Source organism: Metopolophium dirhodum, chromosome 4 (genome assembly GCF_019925205.1).
Source record: "Metopolophium dirhodum isolate CAU chromosome 4, ASM1992520v1, whole genome shotgun sequence".
Classification (NCBI taxonomy): Eukaryota; Metazoa; Arthropoda; class Insecta; order Hemiptera; family Aphididae; genus Metopolophium; species Metopolophium dirhodum.
Genome location: NC_083563.1, coordinates 526,464 through 536,469, shown reverse-complemented (window position 1 = coordinate 536,469; position 10,006 = coordinate 526,464).

Sequence of the window (10,006 nt, the reverse complement as noted above, 5' to 3'; positions counted from 1 at the left end):
CTGAAATATATTTTCAAACTCGTCGATTTAACACAATCACTTTTATACATATATAGTTAGGTACGCACATCACACATCATATTATTATAGTATTATATACTATGTATTTTGGTCGATGAAAATTTTAACGAATTCACGAATCGAGTATAATAATTGAGTGTTTATTGCTTACAAACAAGTCATATATGGTAACTGGTAAGTACCAACATAATAATGTACCATACTACCATGTGTTGCGTTGGTTTTATGTGGTATATTATATAATGTTATAAAACGACAATGTTTATCTTATTACCTCCCTGTATGACATGATTTGCGTACGTTAAATTCAAGATGGAAAAATTATAGGTACTGCATCGGTGGTCAGAATAATAACGCGTGATTTAATCAAAATGCGATCTCCTTGATGTCCGCCATATGTTTGAAGATAAAGTTTGATGTTATGTTATGTACCTATAATAATATAATATGATCGTGATCGCGACATAAATATTTTTTAAAACTGATTTTAACGAGAAGACGTTTTTTAAACTCAAACGGATTATTCAGTGCGTTACGTTTGTAGTTCCGAGGTTATGTCGATAACGACTGCAAAGAACAATATCGGTTTATTATAGAAAGACGGATACTTAACGGCCAAGTTACACATAATATAGGAATTAAAACAAAAATATAATATCACTAAATGGCATAACTTTGCAGCGATTGGTGTGAGTGTGTGACAGCAGGCAGGGTGATGCCACTTCTGATGTGGTATAATATTAGGTAGGTAGGTATTATTATGTGTTACGAGAACTTTACTATCGTCTAACCGGGTATGGTATATTGGGTTATTTTTTTTTATAAAAATATGTGCCAAATTTGAGTTAAGTTAACATAGTACAAAACTTAAATCCTTTGCTGGCTGTGATAAAGTTTAATTAAGTACATAAATAGTCGGAGAGTCCAATAGTCCTACCTATAGAGTGTTACAGAATTGTTTGATGTAATTTCCCCGTTTTAAAATAACTTATTATAGGTACGTGTTTGAAGTCTAATGCATTTTCATTATTTGATATAAAAGTGATTTTTGTATAAAATTTGTTTCATATAATTTATTATATTAGCTTGTTGTTAAAAATTGTTTTGCCTTTTCTTGTTTTTATTTTACTTTTTAATATGTTCTATTAAATTATCAATTGATCACAATTTGAAGCTTTATGTGACGTTTGTCTAAATAAATGGTTGTGCTTTTTTATTATTTATATTGCCTTCAAATCTAAGCCCTAAAGGCTAAAACTCTAGGTCAACTCTAATGGCCTGCAGACATAGGGATCCAAAATGCAATTAGTCCAATAAATTATTATTTGATACGAGTAATGTGTTAATAAAAATGTAATACACAGGTCATAATAATATAATCTATATAATCTATTGACTAAAACCCATAAAAATGTTAGAAAATTGAATACAAATAAGGTACACCGGAAGAGTTTATATACATGTGTCAGAGAATTTACAATCATCCACGGTTCCATTGTTAACATTGTAAGATAAATACAGTGATACTCAATTGTTTTGTCACTTTAAAATTAAAATCAAAATCAAACCGATACCATCTTAGAACATCTACCTACGAATGGTATTTATCAGCTAGGATACGCAATACGCATTATATTCATTAGGTAATTTGGTTTTTAACTAAAACAGAATTATAGATAGCAAAAACGTAAATTTCAGTTAAACCATCTATAGTACGTCCTTTCGTATATTATATAATACATAGCTAGGTTCCTACTGTTCATATTTTATACAATTCCATCGATGATAATATTTTAATGATAATTTGTCGCATTTTAATAAATTGTAAATTGTCGTTTTGCCTCCTTCACCTTTTTCCAAAAAGTATTTTCTAAACTACGTGGACAAAAAAAATAATTGTAGCCGTGAGCAAACATATTAGTGAAAAAAAAAATTAAATGCCAATTGCCGAATACACTGCAGACCTGATGTCGACGTCGGCGGTGGCGGCGAGTCATCGATCTGTCGGAGGTCTTCGACCCTCCACCGCCGCCGGCATCTCATCGCGGCGCGTACGCGTGTATAATATACATTATAGGTATGCGTCTATATATATATACCTGTATCGGGTTTAGCATTGTATATAGATTATTACAAGAGAAGAAATGTCAGTTATCGCATCGACTCCGAGATGCACCCGCCGAGAAATCGATGTTTGCGAGCTTGTACCATCGCGGACGCAATAGAAACGGCGGACCATCGCTGTGTCGCCAAACGAACCCTATGGTGATAATATTATACATTTTTCTGCATAGTGTAAAATTGTATGGACGGCCTGCAAGCCTGCTTAGACGATTTACCTCCGGAGAGAGAGAGAAAACAAATATTATGTATATTCGATATATCGACAACGGAGAGCATACATAATATTAAACTAATATAATATGCCTATATGTCTGTGTACCTATAATTAGTGTTCGGACTTATCTAGATAAATAGTTACAAGGTATCTAAACGTTCATATAAGATAATTTTTTTCTAACCTAAATAAATTCATCTAGATACATTTTTTATTGATAAAAATCGCGAAATTTTACAAACACATTTTAAATATTTATACAGATTCTCAAACCAAGCTTATGGTTTATAAATAATGTAATTATTTTTATTTATATCATTAATATTATTATGTTCTTATTGCCCAACTAAAATATACCTAAATTTAAAACCCATTAAAAAAAAATTGTATCTTTTTTTGTATCTAGATAAAAAAGTATTTATCTTTATCTAGATAAATATGAGTTAAGTTATCTTTTATATCTATCTAGATACATTTGAGTTGCATTATCTTTATCTTTATCTGGATAAAAAAATACTTATCTAATCCGAACACTGGCTATAATACAAGTATCTACATTATTCATTAAACGATTATATTAGTTTAATGAAATAGGAAAAAAATGGACACTATATCTAAGAGAACGTAGAAACAATAGGGGGGGGGGGGGGGGGGAGTAGGTAACCGATCTGCTGTACAGTTCTTAGGTGTCGAGTGTACCTCGCGATTGAGTAGGTTAGACATTGTAATGTAGGTAGGTATGTGTTAATTTTTAATTCAACAATAAATGATTGCACACAAAAATATATTTGAGCAAAGACTCTTTCAGTCAGTATATTTCATGATAATATGCTTTTCGATATTGCTATTAAAGTAATTTATTGTACTATTATATAGTATTATGATAGGTTAGTATAAATTACATTTTTTTTTTATATTCCAAACAAAATGTATACATAATAAATTATGCAATATTGTTAAGGCGTGGAGCCGGTGCGTTTTTAGTACAAAAAACATGTCTTACATGAAAAAAGAAAAACTCACACCGCGTAAAATAGTCAGATTTTGTTAATTTTTTTGTTTATTTAAAAGAAGAGGACATTTTGCAGGTAAAATCAAAGACAGAATTTCAAAATTACAACTATGTAAGCTAAAAATTAAAATATTCATTTGAATAATGCACAATAATTGTTACTTTTCAAACGTATTTTTCTAGCACTATTTAAAGTAAAACTAAAATACGGCCTTTCGTCCGACCTGAAAAAATAGTCATTTTTTATTAGGTATCAGGCAGAGATTAGTGGAAAGTATTATAATTGAGGTAGAAACTGAAGTATTAAATATAATTAGAATTGTGAAAAATTTAAAAAAAAACCAGCACCCACACCCATTTAATTATTATAAAAGTATATATTTTTATAATTTATAATTGTAATTCACTTTTGAGTCAATACCGTATTACCACCTTACCACCATAAATATAGCGTAAATTTCGTAGGTAGTGTAAAACGGCAGTAGCTTAAAATTATTAATCTCAATATTTTAACCCAATATAGGTATCTTAAATATTTTTAAATACTATTAATCACAACTTATGAAAACCCTTCTATTAAATTTATAAATTTTTTACCGAGCAATAGTATTTTTTTTCCAAAGTTATTGGAATAAAAAACTAAAACGAATCGATAGTTTTATGTCATATCAATAAATAGCTTAATAAGAGTCAAAATAGTTAAGAGTTAAAGAAAATTACAGAAAATTCTAACATACAAAAATTCGTTGTTAAATCAATATATTCATCGTTCCGCTCATTTTTGAACTAACGCTCTTTCAATCAAGAGTTAGGTTAGGTCATCTAACCTAACCTACAAAATATAACATATTATTATTTAGCACCTATAATTAGTTATTAAAATATTTTATTAATATTATAATAATTAGGTAACTTGTTATTATTAAGTTGTAAGTTGTCATTTAACAGCTACGCGAAACCGAATGATCTCTACATCAACTATTGTTGTTCCTACATGATTTCGAAATTGTTAATTACTTGGATGTAATTCAAATTAAGAAGATGTTTCATTTTTGTATAAATTTAAAACACGTTTTCACAAGAAAAACCTAACCTAATGTTTTAGTGTAGATACCAATGTGTTTAGTTCACTAATATGAAATTCAAAAATAAACCCCAACACTCACCCAACTCCACTTATTAAAAACAAGTTAAGTTACCGGTGCATATATCAGCTCGATAATAATCCTTACCTAGTCCAAAAAATTAAATAATACAAATAAAATATGAAAGTTTTATCAATGGGTGGATTCTTCAAGTTTTTCTTTTAGTTTTATATAGCTTATACTCTTATTATGCCTTCTCGTACAAATTGTGTAAAAGTAAAAGAAAATAAACTCTTCAGATCTAAAATTCACTATAAAAATATTTCTCGTTAAATAAACACTACAATTTAATATTGTATAATTTAATTCATCGTTTGGCCATCCATTCTCAAATAAAACATTAATATTAATAGGTTTATTATGTATACATGTTTTGTCATAGAAAAATAATTTTTTTTTGTTGTGAAATCCGCTTATAATTATAAAACTATTATATCTCGACAGTTACTTAAAAAAAAAAAATACTATATTATTTTTATACACTGAATATTATTAATGGTATTTTTATTTATTAGGTAGGTACTAAATATTTATTTATTTTTATCTCTTTTTTTTAATTACCTATCGTATAAAAATAATAAATATATTGTAATTCTGTTGTTTAAGAATATTGTGTAAATACCATTAAAAATTAATTGATATTTAATACAATGGTTTATTATTAAATACAAATATAAATACAATAAAAAACATATTTCAAAGATGAGAGCATTGTGAACTGTAGACTGACCTTTCGTGTACACTCACAGCAGTGAGTAAGTGCATTAAATATAGGTCTACATTAGTCTAGATAACTTTAGTTTTTTTTTTTGGGGGGGGGAAGCATATAAATTACGAACATGTGAAATTATTTTAGATTCTAAGCGAAGCGAGAATGTATTGGTTTTACAAAGACGTGGTTTGTTATTTTATTTTTTGAGTAGTAGCTGTCATCGGTAGGGACTGAATTTTAATGCAAAGTACCTACATAATTTTTTTGGTGCTCTAGGTCATTTTAATGTAATTTTATCAATTTTTGGTGCATACTCTATATTTATACATTGCATGAGCTATTAGTGTAAATTAGGAAATTCAAAATACTGTTTCAAGAAATATTGTTTTCATAATATTTGCTTTAATAGTTATTAAGTATTTTTCAACCGTGGGAAGTTTATCATATTGTTGATCATTCTATATCTGAAAGCGATAACGTCTTTGTTCATCTCCAACGATTATCGAATGCGGTGTCTTATTGGGACTTAAAAAAATTAATTAACTAATTGGTCACTTGGAAATAAATCTCGATTGCATTTATTTCCAGTATAACTACTGGTTATGTATCGTGCGTGCCCAAATTTGGTATTTAGTTTCTATGATATTGTTTCTTTATTTATGATAAAGTGTTAAAAATGCCAAAACTTAAACCATAATTTTCCAATCGTGCTTATAAAAAAAAATGTATGATATTTTTTTAAAGGTATTTTCGGTTATTTTTTAAAGAATTTGTTGATTGTTTCTAGAGCCTTTAAATCCAGTTCCAGTCATAGTCATCGCCATTTCAGAATCGTAAAAAATGCACCTTTGAGTCTGGTTTTAATGGAAAATTTGATCTAGCTGGTACTTTTTGTTTTGGGCGGGGTGGTCAAAAATAAAAAATTGCTAGTCGCTCATCAAAATAATAGGGAAATGCAGAGTTTTTGAGTAAACCGATTTTGTTTTCAACGGCCCGAATCGCATGTTTCTATAGGGATCGATGTCACTGGACGTATGTGTGTGGATCAACTACCTTCGCAGGTCGGCACGCAAAAGGATCGATCTCGGCGTCGTGTCGTGTACATATACGTAAAAACGGTTACGAGTTACAAAAACGACTTTGCGTGCGTGGCGACCGTGCGGGATGACCACCGGCCGAGGAAGACGACGACGGCGAGACAACCGGTCCGCGTCTGCAGCTGTGGCCTTGATCTTGGCACAGGAGGGAGACGGGTAAGACTGGTCACGACCACGACGGCGGCGGCCGTCGGCAGCGGACCAGGACGGAAAAGGTCACGCGCGGCGACCACTACGTATATGTATAATAATAGTATTGTATAATATAATAATATTATTATATTGTAACACGCGTGTCCCGCGGACAAAGGCCAGTTGCGGTCCTGTCCCAGCACAGTCCGGTCCACGCAAGATGTGATCGACGTGACTATCGGAAATTATCGATCAAATTGTCACGCCGATGCCTAGAACGGTATTTTAGTGTGGGGGGGGGGGATGTCACTATATTATGGGGGCGAGTCGACGAATTTTATCTGGCACGCAACAGAGGAGAAATATAATTTTTTTTAAATAATATTATTACTTTTAAAGGTGAATTAAATGAGCTCTTCATTAGTATTCGTTTTTATTTTTCTTTACATATTATTCGTACCTATATATTTTATTGGCATTTTTCATGGCCCCAAAAACCTGCCTAAACCCTAACGTGGACACCCTCCCAAATTCAAATAATTGTAATTGATGACCACTGTTGTACTATATTATAATATACTCGGTAGTAGGTTTATTACCGAATGTTTCCGAAAATGATATGCAATTAAATTATTAATAATACGTCGCGAATATACGCTCTCGGTGCAGTTAAATCGTACGATAGTTTCACGTGATATGTGTCGTGTTACGACTGTTCAAATGTTTCCCGGACGATGTTTGATTTCGGTACAAAAACACCAAGTCCATAATTTTTCCAGCTAGGTACCTATATAAGTTATAACGCAATAAAAAAAAACATGACAAAAAGCTTAATATTATGAATTAATTATATTTTATACTTTATAATATGCACTATAACGCCTAAAATATGAAAAAAAAACATTCAAAATAAAATCTCGGATTTAGAATGAAAATGGTTTGTATATCAAATTTGTATCTTGATTTTATTGAATTCAGAATGAAATAAATTGGTTCATTAATAATTTATATTTAAAATCATAAAATTCGGCCCTGATTATGACTGACAGTAGGTATCGTGTCGGCTCATCGGTAAGACACTTATTGCATAGGCACAACTAGCACAGGCCCACACAATTTTGTTTGTAGAGCAATCAGTTTTTTTTTTTAAATACCTGGAATTTGAAGGCAAAGACTCCGCGGCTCCAGTTATCGTTTTAAATTTAGCCCACCCACAAATAAAGTTCTAGTGGCTCCACGGGACCTTAACCACTTATAGGTTACCTAGGTTAGGTTTAATGTGGATTTCGCACTCGATTGCGTCCTTGAGCGAAAAAAAAATCTGATCTCTCATATTTTATTTGCATAAGCCCCCGCAGATTGAAATTCGTCAAAAGTCGGTCGGCAATAATAGTAACGGTAGAAACATAAAACGCTTTTAGCACGTCATCGACACCCAGATATCTTTATGAATTTGATTTTAATACTTTTAGCACTATTTACTTCGTGGAAGTCGCACACACCACGGGACGCTTTACCATTAAAGGTTCGACTAAAAAGGTAATAAGTTGTTATACAAGACGTGGGTTGCGGTACTCCTGCGAATACACGTATATTTCTGGAACGTACAATGATTAATAGCCAACATAGGGTTATTATATTTTAGTATGCGAATAAACAGGATTTTCAATATTAATCCTAAAGAATACATATCATTATAAATTTACTCGAATATGACCAAAAACCAAGACATCAAAAGGGCATTAAAAAAATTATCGCATGGACATCAATAAACCATGGAGTTGGCAGTGTATGCGATGTGGATAAATACGTTCGAAGGACCCGTATTTTCATGAATATATTTTTTCACACGAGACAACTAGTTTTTTATATCATTAAAAATGTAAAAATGAAAATTTAGATTTTAAATGTTGTAACTATGTAGGTATAACTATATAACTATATATTAGTAGGTACCTGCCTATACTTGCGTATGTTTTTCATCCTCAAATTGTTAGAAAACCTATTGAAAACAATTTATCATGCATATTGTATACATTATGGCTTCATTGCAACACAAAATAATTTATAAGTGTTTATTTATTTTACTTAGAAAAAATATATAGTTGACTAGGTAATAACTAATAGTATATAGGTAGGTATAAGTTACCTACCTATACAGTCGTAGTTACAACTAAAATATATTTCCCAACATTTACATGATTATTTTTATAATTATGTTTATACTTATTAGTAAAAAGTTAATAAAGATGAGGTTAACTTCAAACTGTATAACTGTATTTTTTTTTTTTGTTTAATGCTCTAGGTATAGGCCATTAAGGCATTTTGCATGCTTCCACCAAGTTTTTTAATACCAACATTATATTAAAATATTTTAATCAGTTTAATATTTAACTAATATAACCTTTTAAAACTAGGTATTAGTTTTCTAGTGCCGCACCGATATAATATTTTATACCTACACCGACCATTATAATATACCTTTAACACAACAACTATGTGTATATTTATTTACTATAATAATTAAAATAAAATATCACCTAATGACTGGTTTGTCATTTTTCTAACATAGATTGTAAATCCAAATTATGACAGAATCGAAACACCCACAACGCAGCAAATAGGTACATACCTAATATATTTAATAAGTTATGAGTAATAAGTTATTTTATATGTTACCTCTAATAATTTTAATACTAGGTCTTGTCTATTTACTACTGTTAAGAAAATTGAGGAATAGATTAGATGAAATCGAAATAAACATTTTTCTATTCAATAATTTTTAGATATTAACTATAGAAATCTACCAAAAATAAATTGATACTTATTCTTAAATAATAATTATTATTCAAATTACTTTTTGTAGAAATATAAAGAAATGATCTATCATGAATAATAAAAACGTTGATTATATAAACAATTCACTATTACTTTCAACCTTCGGAATCAAATCAAGGCCTTGACAGTTAAATATCAATATTTATTGAGAGACCCCCCACAGGAAGTTATAATATACTATAATACAGTGTTTCATGATAGTATTGTAGAAACAATTATTGAAACTAATCAAATACTCTCACAATACCGCAAGTGACATTGTTTCGTTTGCAAAAAAAAAAGATTAGTTTATTTTACAATATAATTTTAATTTTTAAACTAGTAGAACAAAATTATTTGTTTTTAAGTAAAATCTAATAGACTGCAGGTATCAAAAAAAGATTTAAAAGTAAACTTAGAGTTAGGGTTTAGCGGTCTATCGAATTCGTTTAAAGAAACTTAAATCTTCTTAAAATTGAAAAGAGTTTTTATATGAATACTCAAGTTCAAGTACAATACTAAAATTATAGAATATCATAATGAATAAAATTAATGAACACCAAGTTCTGCTTAAATAACAGGATGGCTCCAAAAATTAAATTTTTTTTTCTAAAAAGTTTAAAAAATGGAATTGACTGGATCTGTGCACTTGTAAGATTTATTTATCAAATATAAGCTAAGCATGATTTTTTATGAAAATGGATTTGTCTCGATTTTGCATGGACCCATTAA